This window comes from Myotis myotis, unplaced genomic scaffold, assembly GCF_014108235.1.
Source record: "Myotis myotis isolate mMyoMyo1 unplaced genomic scaffold, mMyoMyo1.p scaffold_m19_p_2, whole genome shotgun sequence".
NCBI lineage: Eukaryota > Metazoa > Chordata > Mammalia > Chiroptera > Vespertilionidae > Myotis > Myotis myotis.
In genome coordinates this window covers 165,449,155-165,461,313 of record NW_023416324.1, presented here as the reverse complement: position 1 = coordinate 165,461,313, position 12,159 = coordinate 165,449,155, and the positions used below count along the sequence as shown (strand labels likewise).

Sequence of the window (12,159 nt, the reverse complement as noted above, 5' to 3'; positions counted from 1 at the left end):
ACCAAGAAAGACCACATTCTGGGACATAAAAAGATTCAAGTTATACAAAGTATGTTCTGAATAAAATGGAGAAAAACCAAGATGGCGGCATAGGTTAACGCCGGAGATTGCTGCCTCGAACAACCACTTCAAAAACAACTAAAGACATCATCCAGAACCACAGGAAGGCTGGCTGAGTGGAAATTCTGTAACCAGGAGGAAAGAGAATATCATACCCAGACTCAGAGGAGGCGCAGTGCTGAAGTGAAATACTAAGGTGCGGAGTGCCCGTGGAGTGGGCTGGAGGCGGAGGGCGCGGTTGTTGTTTTCAATCGGGAGGGAGTTTCAGACTCTGAGCTCCAGATCCGGGTGAGTCTCTAGGGACCCAGACTCAAACGGGAGAAGCGGGACTGTCTGGCTTCGGTCGGAACTCGAAGGCAGCTTTCGTTTGCAGCGGTTGCTGGGACTCTGTGAGGCAGAGCCCCTAGGGACAGAACTGAGAGCAGCCATAACTGCTCGCTCCGGCCCACCCTGTAGATCCCCGGGGACCAGCCCCGCCCAAGCCCTGGGCAGAGCCATTTGCCGGATAGCCTCAGGCAAACGCTAGATTAGCACCGCCCTAGAGATCCAGCCACAGAAGCTCTCCCACTGCAGACACAGCTGACTCTCATAGCCAGTTAGCCTGGAGGTCAAATCACCCCCGGTATTGCAGACAACAATCAAGGCTTAACTACAAGACTGCGCACAAAGACAACTAGGGGGTGCACCAAGAAAGCATAAAAAATGCGGAGACAAAGAAACAGGACAAAACTGTCAATAGAGGATATTGAGTTCAGAACCACACTTTTAAGGTCTCTTAAGAACTGTCTAGAAGCCGCCGATAAATGTAGTGAGATCCTCAAGAAATCTAATGAGACCCTCGATGTTATGATAAAGAACCAACTAGAAATTAAGCATACACGGACTGAAATAACGAATACTATACAGACTCCCAACAGCAGACCAGAGGAGCGCAAGAATCAAGGCAAAAATTTGAAATGCGAAGAAGCAAAAAACACTCAACCAGAAAAGCAAAATGAAAAAAGAATCCGAAAATACAAAGATAGTGTAAGGAGCCTCTGGGACAGCTTCAAGCGTACCAACATCAGAATTATAGGGGTGCCAGAAGAAGAGAGAGACCAAGATATTGAAAACCTATTTGAAGAAATAATGACAGAAAACTTCCCCCACCTGGTGAAAGAAATAGACTTACAGGTCCAGGAAGTGCAGAGAACCCCAAACAAAAGGAATCCAAAGAGGACCACACCAAGACACATCATAATTAAAATGCCAAGAGCAAAAGATAAAGAGAGAATCTTAAAAGCAGCAAGAGAAAGAAACTCAGTTACCTACAAGGGAATACCCATACGACTGTCAGCTGATTTCTCAACAGAAACTTTGCAGGCCAGAAGGGAATGGCAAGAAATATTCAAAGTGATGAATACCAATAACCTACAACCAAGATTACTTTATCCAGCAAAGCTATCATTCAGAATTGAAGGTCAGATAAAGAGCTTCACAGATAAGGAAAAGCTAAAGGAGTTCATCACCACCAAACCAGGATTATATGAAATGCTGAAAGGTATCCTTTAAGAAGAGGAAGAGGAAGAAAAAGGTAAAGATACAAATTATGAACAACAAATATGCATCTATCAACAAGTGAATCTAAGAATCAAGTGAATAAATAATCTGATCAACAGAATGAACTGTTGATTATAATAGAATCAGGGACATAGAAAGGGAATGGACTGACTATTCCTGGGGGGGAAAGGGGTGTGGGAGATGCGGGGAGAGACTGGACAAAAATCGTGCACCTATGGATGAGGACAGTGGGTGGGGAGTGAGGGCGGAGGGTGGGGCAGGAACTGGGAGGAGGGGAGTTATGGGGGGAAAAAAGAGGAACAAATGTAATAATCTGAACAATAAAGATTTAAAAAAAAAAGACTTTGAAAAAAAAACAAAACAAAGTATGTTCTGAATAAAATGTACTTAAATTAGAAGATAAAAACAGAAGCATAAGTAGAAAAGCCTTAATATTTAGAAACAAAATAATACTCTTCTGAAAATCTGAGTCAAAGAAATCAAGTGAAATGAAATACAAAGTATTCCAAGCTGAACAAAAATGAAGATTAACATATTGAAAATTAACATTAAAGTTTGTGGAATGCCACTAATACAGTAGTTAGAAAATTCATAGCACTACTTCCCAGTATCTGAAAAGAAAGGTCTGTAATCATGACATCAGCTTTACCTTAAGAAAGTAGAAAACAGCAAAGTATACCTAGAGAAGGCACTACAGGGAAATAATAAAATTCAGAGTAGAAATCAATGCAATAAGAAACAGAAAAATTGAGAGAGAAAAAAATCAATGAAATAAAAAGCTGGTTCTTAGAGATCAATAAAATTGATGATTTCTAATTTCTAGTTAGACTCAAAGAGAAGGAGGTGGGTGAGAGACACAAATAATATCAGGAATAAGACAGAAAACATCACTACAGACTCTACACATATCAGAAGGACAATTAAGGAATGTAATGAACAACTTTACACTTATACATCAACTTTTCTGCAGGTTTGAAAAACCTTACTTCAAAAAAAATTTTCTTTTAACTTATCTTTATTGGTCAGGGTATGGCCATGAATACTGTTAAAGCCAAGTTAAAAGCTGAGTAATAGGTACATGACAGTTCATTATACTAACCTACTTTTCAGTATGTAGAAATTATCCATAATATAAAGTTTTTTAATCAATAAAAGCAGCCATCTCAAGCTTTTAAACAGAAGAAAATTTTCATTCTTAGCACCAAAGGCCATAAATCTTGAGAACTCTGCCTCTATAAATCTGAAATAACTGACTCAACCTATTATGTACCAGGCATTATCTATAAACTCATACTGCTGGTTTTGAATCTAACTAGTCTTTGGTCTTGTTTTTTTATCCATTGCCTAGAAATATAGACATGCTTCCCAACTTTTGTAAACCCCAATTTTTTACTGTAGAATCTATTAGTAGATAAATACTCGTGCTTTTTATGATTTTAGAAAAAGAATTGCCATTAAAAATTCAGTGTTTTCATTTAGTCCATGTATTTATAACTAGAACCTTTTCTTCAAATATATGACAAAAGTTCACCTTAATCTAACATAACTATATTTTCATCTTCTACAGTCTGACCAAAACAAAAAAATTTCCAATTATTTTAAATGTGCACTGCCCATAACAATCTATTTTCATACTTTTAAAAACACAATTCTTGACCAAATTATCTCCTTACTCTTTTACAAGTGTTATTTCTCTGAAATTTAGCTTCCTTTTAAAGGTAAAATTCTTTAACTCTTACCCAATTTTACCAAAATTGAAATATTAAAAATAATTTAAATAAAAAGTTGCTCTAAAAACCACCAATTATTATTCTCTTTAAACATATTATACCTCATAGGAAATTACTAAGAACTCACCTTTTACATAAACTTAGTAAAACCTAATGAGACAATTCCAAGTTTACATTTAAAACATATACACATTATAAATGTATATCTAAATTTTAAAAACGTACCTAGAGATCCCTTAACATTTCTATGACTCTACAAAAACACAAATCTATATAAACACATTTTAAAACATACTGATTTATCAAGATGAAAAATACATTTTAAATACTATCCTACCATATATCTAATTAGGACATCTGAAGCATTAATATCAAACTTCTAAAATCCATTTAACTTATAGAAATATAACTTCGGTGGTTTGTTGGAATGCATTTTTAATCAAGTCACTTTCTATATCATAGTAAACAAAGAAATTTTTCTTACCAATTGCACTATAATTATTCCTTCCAATTGCTGACGTTAGCAGAGCTTTCAAAAGCTGGCTCTTAATAAAATAAAACTAAGCATAAAAATCTGTTCAAATGAGAATTTTCTGTCAAATATTTGTTTTGGTTCTTTTTGAACTACTTCTAAAATAAGACATTAAAATTTAGGATTTTTTAATTCCCTAATTTTAAATGGGTTTTCTGCCATCTGACTACCACTGGTAGAGCTCCTATTACTTAAAGTCCCAACTCCACAGTGCATGCCTGAGCCTTGATGTTATCTAAATAGCAAGGAGCTTATAGGCTATTGTGCTTAACCAAACCCTTCCTTGCATTTACAATGAACTTGATTTTTTTGTGGGTGAAAACAGCACAGAAAAAAGGTGAAGCTATCAGAAACAAATATCACTAAATCTAATACTAATTTTTTTAAGTTTACTTATTATTCCCATTATATAGTTACTAGGAACCATTTAAATGGCTTAACCATTTAAGTACATCTTTAACCTAGGATAAGAGTTAGTCATATCTCATTTCCTAAAACAAGATGAGCTGGTCTCAATAGGAATAGAAACCCCCAAATCTCTAAACCTTTGCTTCAAAACCTGAATTCCTTATTAGCTGTACCGATAGTATTATAATAATATGTGTGTGGAGGGTTTTCTTTAAGGATATTCAATGTATTTTCCAAGAATTCCAAAATAAGTAATTTCACAAGGTAACTTAGAGAACGATCTATAACTCAAGTAAAACTTCAAGCAAAGCAGTTCTGAATAATGTATTTTTAATTTACTTCAGTTAATATTTGCCAACTTCAACAAGACTGAAGTAAAATAAAAATGTATTCATTCAAAAATCACAAAACTAAATAAATTAGTATAAAAAAATTCTCAAATGACATTTTTTTTAGAGTCTTTACCATATACCTCCAGAGTTTTAAAAATTAAAACTGAACTAAGACTTTTGGGCCACTACGTATTGTTGAAAGAGAATGAATCCTCCCACTTTGTTTTGTAGTTCTACATTTTTTTTTTCTGAGCATTAAACAAACCTACCCATGTTAAATAAAAATTTGATAAATCCATCTTTTAAGGACCACTCAGCAAAAGATGTTTTTAAAGATCCTGAAGTAATAAACAGCAGTTAGCATTCTCAATATTTCATTGTCAAAAAAAGCAGTTCTGCCTTCACAATTGGAATAAAAGTACCCTAATACATATACAATCCCTACTCTGCTCATTAAACCACTCCAATTTTAATTATCTATACAAATATATGTATAAAAGTGGGGGGGGGGCCAATCTCCCAATTACAGTAACCAAAATTGTGATAACTCTTTATGAGGACAAACTTACTACTTCAAGTCAGCTTCTAACAATAAGAATGACATAATATAATTTAATGAATACATGGAAATTTTACAGGGATACCAGCTAAATTTTAACAAAGCTCCACTCAATACCCATTTTATCACTTCCCATCTTGGACTTTCTCTTATAATACATGCTTTTGTTTCTGTGTTTAGACTTAAGGAAGACCATTGTACCCAACATACACCAAAGCAAGACTGTATTTACATTTGTAAGGTGTAGTCTTTGTATACTTATACTTTTTTGTATGTTACAAAACAATGTGATAGTTATAACAAAAAAAGTTATAATTAGGAAAGATAATGCAATTATCTGTCACAGAAATCAATATTAAGAACATTAAGAGTTATAAACTTGGCTACCAGTGGGAATAGTGTGTTTGGGTAGAAGTGAGGGAGAAGCTTTAGTGCTTTTTGAATGCTTTAACCATGTATATGTAATAATTTTTTATTGATTTTGGAGAGGGAGAGGGAGAAACATCAATGATGAGAGAATCATTTATCAGCTGCCTCCTGCACGCCCCCCACTGGGGATCAAGCCCACAACCTGGACATGTACTCTGACCGGGAATCGAACCGTGACCTCCTGGTTCACAGGTCAACCACTGAGCCATGCCTGGCAGGGATGTAATAATATTTTTAAAAAATTAACTTCTAATTCTACAATGCATGGTCATCCTTGGGTCTGGACTTGTAGAATCTCCAAAGCACTTCACGGTGCTCTACCAGACTATTCTCCAGATTCTCTGGATCTCACTCTTAATTAAGTTACTTTAGCCCAGGCAAGTGTGTTTAAATTTTTTTTTATTTTTCAATTATAGTTGATATATAATATTACATTAGTTTCAGGTGTACAATATAATGATTAGACATTTATATAACTTACGAAGTGACCACTCTAGGCAAGTAGTCATTTTGAAGATTCCTTTAAGAAGTATATTTCTAGTAAGCTACAGCTAGCTGTTTATAGTTCTTTTTATATTCCTAACACATTTTGGCCCCACTGAGAAGTACTAGCCAGTGACACAGCATAAGTACAGTAGCAGCAAATTTGAAATTATTTTATCAAATTAATTCATCTATAAGCATTAAGTGAACATATATGCCATATTCATTACCATATTAGGAACAGGAGATATACATCTTTACCCCAAAATACATAATACAAAACAAAAACAAATGTAAAAAGCAGAGAACTCTAGAATCAGCTCTAACTTGTCTTTAAATGACAATTTAACATGACTATTTGCAAGTTCCTTCAGATGTCTTGGTTTCAACTTCTTCACTAAAATGAGGCAGTTGTAATAATTCATGTGTTGCAACCCAACCATGAAAGTTTTTTACCTAGGCAAGTACTGCCTTTGTATATAACCTGCTGTTACACTCTTCCACCAGTAGGTGACATTCCAACACTGGTAAGGAGAGAGGCAGACAATTTGCTCCAGTCTTCACAGAGCAACTGCTGATCAAGTGTGGTTAAGGATAAGTTACAGAAGATTTTTTTTAGACCCATTGGAGGTACTAATATGGAAAAGTGTGAGTTTTCTATATTAAGAGAGCCTGTTTCATGTGTCTCAATAGAAATGTAAGACACACAATGAACACAAAACAAATGACAATGGGGAGGGACAGAAAAACAGGTACATTATTATTCCCTTTATACTATAGATTACTCCCAAATTCACAATTGTCTGATACTAGAATTTAGGGATCTTGCAATATTGTGGAGCAAGGGAGAACAGTAACAATTAAAAAGCTCATGAACCTATAAGAAAACAAGATGAAGTATAAAATTACATGATAAAACATTACCTGCCCATACCTGGCAAAACAAAAAAGCACTCATGAAATGTTGATGTCAGGAGTGCACCTTTTTGGAAAACCAACTGATATTAATTAAAATTTAAGATCCCCATAAACTTTGATCCAACAAACCTAATTAGAAATTCATGTCACTTGTACCTATACATACATGCTACCATTAACCATTTCTTCAAATTCCTCTGCATTGTTAGACTTATGAAATAGGTAAAACTTTTGTGCTATTTTTTTTCCTTTGGGGGCAAGAGTAAAATAACCTAGTTGAAACAAACAAGGGTATTTTCAAACAAGCACAAAAGAAATTGTGTGGCATGGGCATCTAATACAATAGGAACTCTCAAATCAAGAGTTCTAATAACAGCTTGAATAAACAAACCAAATTCATAAGTGAACCTAACTCCTCGAACTAAAATTACACTTTTAAATTCAGGTATAAAATGAGGTGTGTTTTTTTGTTAATATATAAATCAATGTTTATTCCATTCTAATGCAAATTAGTGACACTTCTTCTAAACTATAATGCTATCAATCCAAATGCCTAGTAACTAGACATTTCTATTGGCAATTTAAAAGACAGTATTTGAGCCCTAACCAGTTTGGCTCATTGGATAGAGCGTCGGCCTGCGGACTGAAGGGTCCCGGGTTCGATTCCGGTCAAGGGCATGTACCTTGGTTGTGGGCATATCCCTAGTAGGGGGTGTGCAGGAGGCAGCTGATTGATGTTTCTCTCTCATCAATGTTTCTAACTCTCTAACCCTCTCCCTTCCTCTAAGAAAATCAATAAAAAATATTTTTAAAAAAATAAAAATAAAAGACGGTATTTGAAATTTAAACATTCATTATTCTAAGATTCATACTTTCCACTTGGCTTTCAAATGTATTTTTGGAAAACAGACCCTTGAAAGATGCTGCTGTCTGCATTTCATGCCTTAATTTGTTGGTAAAACTTTCTGATATAAAGTCCCTCCATGCTTGACTTTCTAGGGAATATGAAAAATGCTAATCTTGATTGATTAAGTGAAGATTTTTTTCCCTGTTTTGAAAAGGCAATATTGATTGGAAATAGTAAGTAAAGTAGATAATGCCTGTAGAAATGTTTTGTAAACTAAAAGTCCTTGTATAAATGTCAGTTATTATTATTATGGTTGGCACATTACCCAACTATATTGATTTGTTAAAAAGTCCTTATTACACAATGACCACAGAAAATGAGAAAGTTCAGATTTCTATAATGGTTGTACCATGAGCAAGACCATTATCCTCTTTAATAGCAATTATAAATGCTGGATTTTTAAAACATTTGTTAAACGCAGATGCTAAGGCCTTTGTACTTTCTTCCTATGCTGAGTCAACATGGGTGGGTTTCAAACTGGGAAAAAGGGGTAAAGTTGAAAAGGGCTAATTAACATAATTTGTCTTTGTTGGTAATCTTCACTCAAAGACATTTTCCATTGATTTTTAGATAGTGGGAAGGAGGGGGAAAGACAGAGAGAAACATTGATGTGAGACTGGTTGCCTCCCGCATGCGCCCTGTGCCCTGACTGGCTAGGAATTGAGCCTGCAACGGAGGTGCATGTCCTTGACCAGAATTGAACCTGGTGATACCCTTCAGTCTGTGGGCCGATGCTCTCTTCAAGAGCCAAACTGGCTAGGAAACATAATTTTTAAAAGTTGATCTTAGTGCCTATCATTTATAATTGTAAATCTGTAGGATTGTACTTTTTGTGCAGAATAGTTTACTAGTGATTTTGTGCTTCTTTGTGTTTAGGTCTTCATAAGGTCTGGAAAAATGAAATGTGAAGCATACTGTAATATAGATCATGAATAAAATTGATTTTTCTTTCTTGCAAACATAATAATCCTGAAGTAAACCATGCTGAGTAATGAAAAAAATTATTTTGGGGTTTGCTATTAATAAAAAAACTGAACATCTCTGGGATCTATGTAGAACTCCTAGACATACAGAAGACTTAGAAGTATAATTCTCCTGAAAGTTTTCTTCTGTTCTTTTTTTCTTCTCTCCTCTTTTCTCTACCCTATCCCCTACCCCCACCCCTCCTCTCATCCTGGCCCTTCTCTACTTTGCTGCTCTATTTTTTTTACATACCTGTTTACACTATTACTCTCTGTTTCAATATGCAACTACTATGGAATCTTTTTTAATAGTTTAATTTAATTAACAATTTAAACTCAGAGCTGACTACCAAGAATGCACTTTACTCAACTAAAATAGACGATGCTATGAACAGTTGAGACCAACTTTGAGCATGTGCATGCACAGTGACCACTGCATCAGGATGGTCATCCGCCAGCAGCAGTAACAGTTTCATCTAAGCTACATCCTGCTTTTAGCTATTTCATAAGAAAGTAGTGACTAGGCTCCCAAAATGACCCATGAATGACCTTTATACTCCCACAATAGAGCTGAATTATACGTCATATTAAGCTAGCCTGGGTTGTGCAGCAGGTAGTCAGGTAGGAAGCTTCTACTTCCTCTGCCTGCTTCTTAATTTTTAATATTCCCCAAACCTCCACTTCCTCTGCCCACTTCTTAACTATTAATTTTCTCCAGGCTTTCTCTCTTTGTAACACCACCAGGGCCCAAAGATGGCACTATTAACCTATCTACTGTGGCAACTACCAATCAGTTCTTTCAGCACTGATCTCATGAGCCCCAGATATACAGATTCAAAGATCTACCGTATGGGTTTGTTAGGTTCATTTTATCTTTCCTCCCACCACAACCAACCACCAATTTTCTCTACTTAATGAATACAATTTGCCTAAAAACCCATGCCAGGAATTTGGAAGTCATCCTACACTCCCTCTTAACCCATACCGAAGATACATCTCTAAATGTTGTAGGCACCAGAAACACTAGAAAAGGTGTTATCTGACAACCCCCTGAGTTGAAGAGAGAGGGCTGTCCCCTCCTCGGTTCTTATCAGTCTCCTGAGAAAGAATTCAAATGAGTGACCTCAGATGGTGGTGGTGTAGTAAAGCAAATTTATTTAAAAAATAAAGCAAATAAATGTATTAAAGAAGCAAGGCAAACAAATTTTATCAAAGTATTTCTGGCTTAAGAAGTACAGATGGGCTTCCCAGCTAGTCTGAGAAGTGCTGCCTGGTAGAGGTTTGACTTTTTATACTTTTCTGTTGTCTATAGGTTTAAAAGTCGAAGATAGGTTGAATATCTAGGTACAGACTAGATCTTGAGGTCATCCTTTTACTTTATTTATGGCTCTCCCAGAATTTATGAGAAGCATTTGACGATTTTATCTTGACAAGCCCCAAGACTGCTGGCTTCTCTGTTTAAACAATGAGATGAAAACTCCTTCTTCTTTCCTTCTTTGTTTAGTGGGTGAGATAAACTCTCCCTTCTCTCCTTCCCTCTCCTCCTGCTGCCTTGGCAGTTCCAGGGTGATTTATGCTATATATTCTATGGTTAGGGAGAAGAGGCATTAGAACTCCCCCTCCCTTCCTGTATTCTATGGTTATTGAGGAGAAGTATTAGCCATTTGTTCTCAAGATAAGGCTCTGCTGCAAACTGGCTGCAAGCTGCCTAAACTGTTTGGCTTTATTTAATTTCCTTGTCTCAGTTTCCCTATTCCTCCTGCCCTGGAATTTTCCTAGCTTCTCACTATTCTGTAACGTAAGTAACAAAATAAAATACAGTATGGAGCAGATGTGAGGAGTGGGCATAGTTCCACTTACAGGATGACCCATAAGAGTCTGGAAATCTTCCTGACTTAGTTCCCTGAAGTGTTCCACTTTTTAACTTCATCCACTCCTGCACAGTAGCAGCAGTGAGAGCTACTGGCAGAAACAGAGATGGAACTGGTGCTACAGTGACCTTATGGATCACCTGTTCTTCTTGGATTGAAAAGTTATGTTTAATTTTTGTAAAAAGTTACGTTACAGTCAATTTTTCACTACTATGGACAGAAAGTTTCACCAACATGTTCACCAATGAACTTAAAACAGTGCCTTTATCCTCACTAAGTAGAATCTTGAAATCTAACTCCAGATTATTGCTTGATTTAGGAAAAGGGAAATTAATCGAGAAAACCAAAATGTTGACCAAGTATCCTACTACAACAAAATAAGTCTGTAAATAATCAATCAGCATTCTAGCAAAAATCACCACTTGTGATTTCATAGAAAGTCATTTGTTAGAATGTCACTGTCTTCATGTGCCAAATTCTGTGCTAAATGCTGGAGATTACACAGATTAAATGTGTAACCTCAAGGAGCCAATTCTAAAACACAAGTCTGGCAAGGAAGCAAACATATATCACACAAAATGGATGAGTGCTGCAATAAAGTAGGTATCATGGGAGCAGGGAGAGGAACAGGGGAGGGAGAGGAGGAGAGAGGACAGAAAAGACTTTGGAGAACGTGAAGGTGTGAAGTACTTCAAGCAAAAAAGCAGTCAAAAGAGGGGAAATAACTGAGGGATGTAATCCAAGCAGAGGAATTACCATGCAGAAGTACTGAGTGAGAAATCCTAGAAAATGTCAGGAATACAAGTTACTTAAACTGTTTAGAACACAGGGTAGCCTCTGGGGAAAGCCCAGAAATGGAGCTAAAAAAAGAAAAAAGATTATTATGCTAAGAGAAATAAAGTCAGAGAAAGACAAATTCCATATGACCTCACTTATATGTGGAATCTGACGAACAAAATAAACTGACGAACAAAATAGAAACAGAAGCATGGATACATGGAACTAACTGACAGCTGTCAGAGGGGAGGGGGCTTGGGGAATTGGATGAAAGAAGATGAAGGGCTTAACCAGAAAACATATATACATAATACATAGACTCAGACAGTGTGATGATAGCCAGAGGGAAAGGGGGTGAGGGTATGTGGAGGTGGGCAAAGGGTCCCCGGGGGATAAATGGGAATGGAAAGAGACTTTGATTGGCGTGGTGGACACATAATGCAGTGTACAGATGATGTTTTACTGAATTGTACACTTGAAACCTGTGTGCTTTTCTGAATCAATCAATGTCACTCCAATAAATTCATTTAAAAAATAAATAAGAAAATAAAATAGCCCAGCCGGTGTGGGTCAGTGGTTGAGCATCAACCTGTGAACCAGGAGGTCACAGTTCAATTACCAGTCAGGGCAC

General features: G+C 36.2%; 1 protein-coding gene across 10 annotated transcripts in view; it reads right to left on the bottom strand.

Annotated features, from left to right (window-relative positions):
* Nucleotides 1-12,159, bottom strand: part of ATP13A3 (ATPase 13A3) — a 108,315-nt gene that overhangs the window by 83,746 nt on the left and 12,410 nt on the right. Inside the window, exon 3 of one of the 10 annotated variants that reach the window (XM_036352759.1) lies at nucleotides 3,835-3,895. The exons of the other annotated variants lie outside the window; for them this stretch is intronic. The gene's annotated coding sequence lies outside the window, so the exon portion shown is untranslated. The remainder of the gene's footprint in view (nucleotides 1-3,834; nucleotides 3,896-12,159) is intronic. 10 annotated transcript variants of the gene reach the window in all.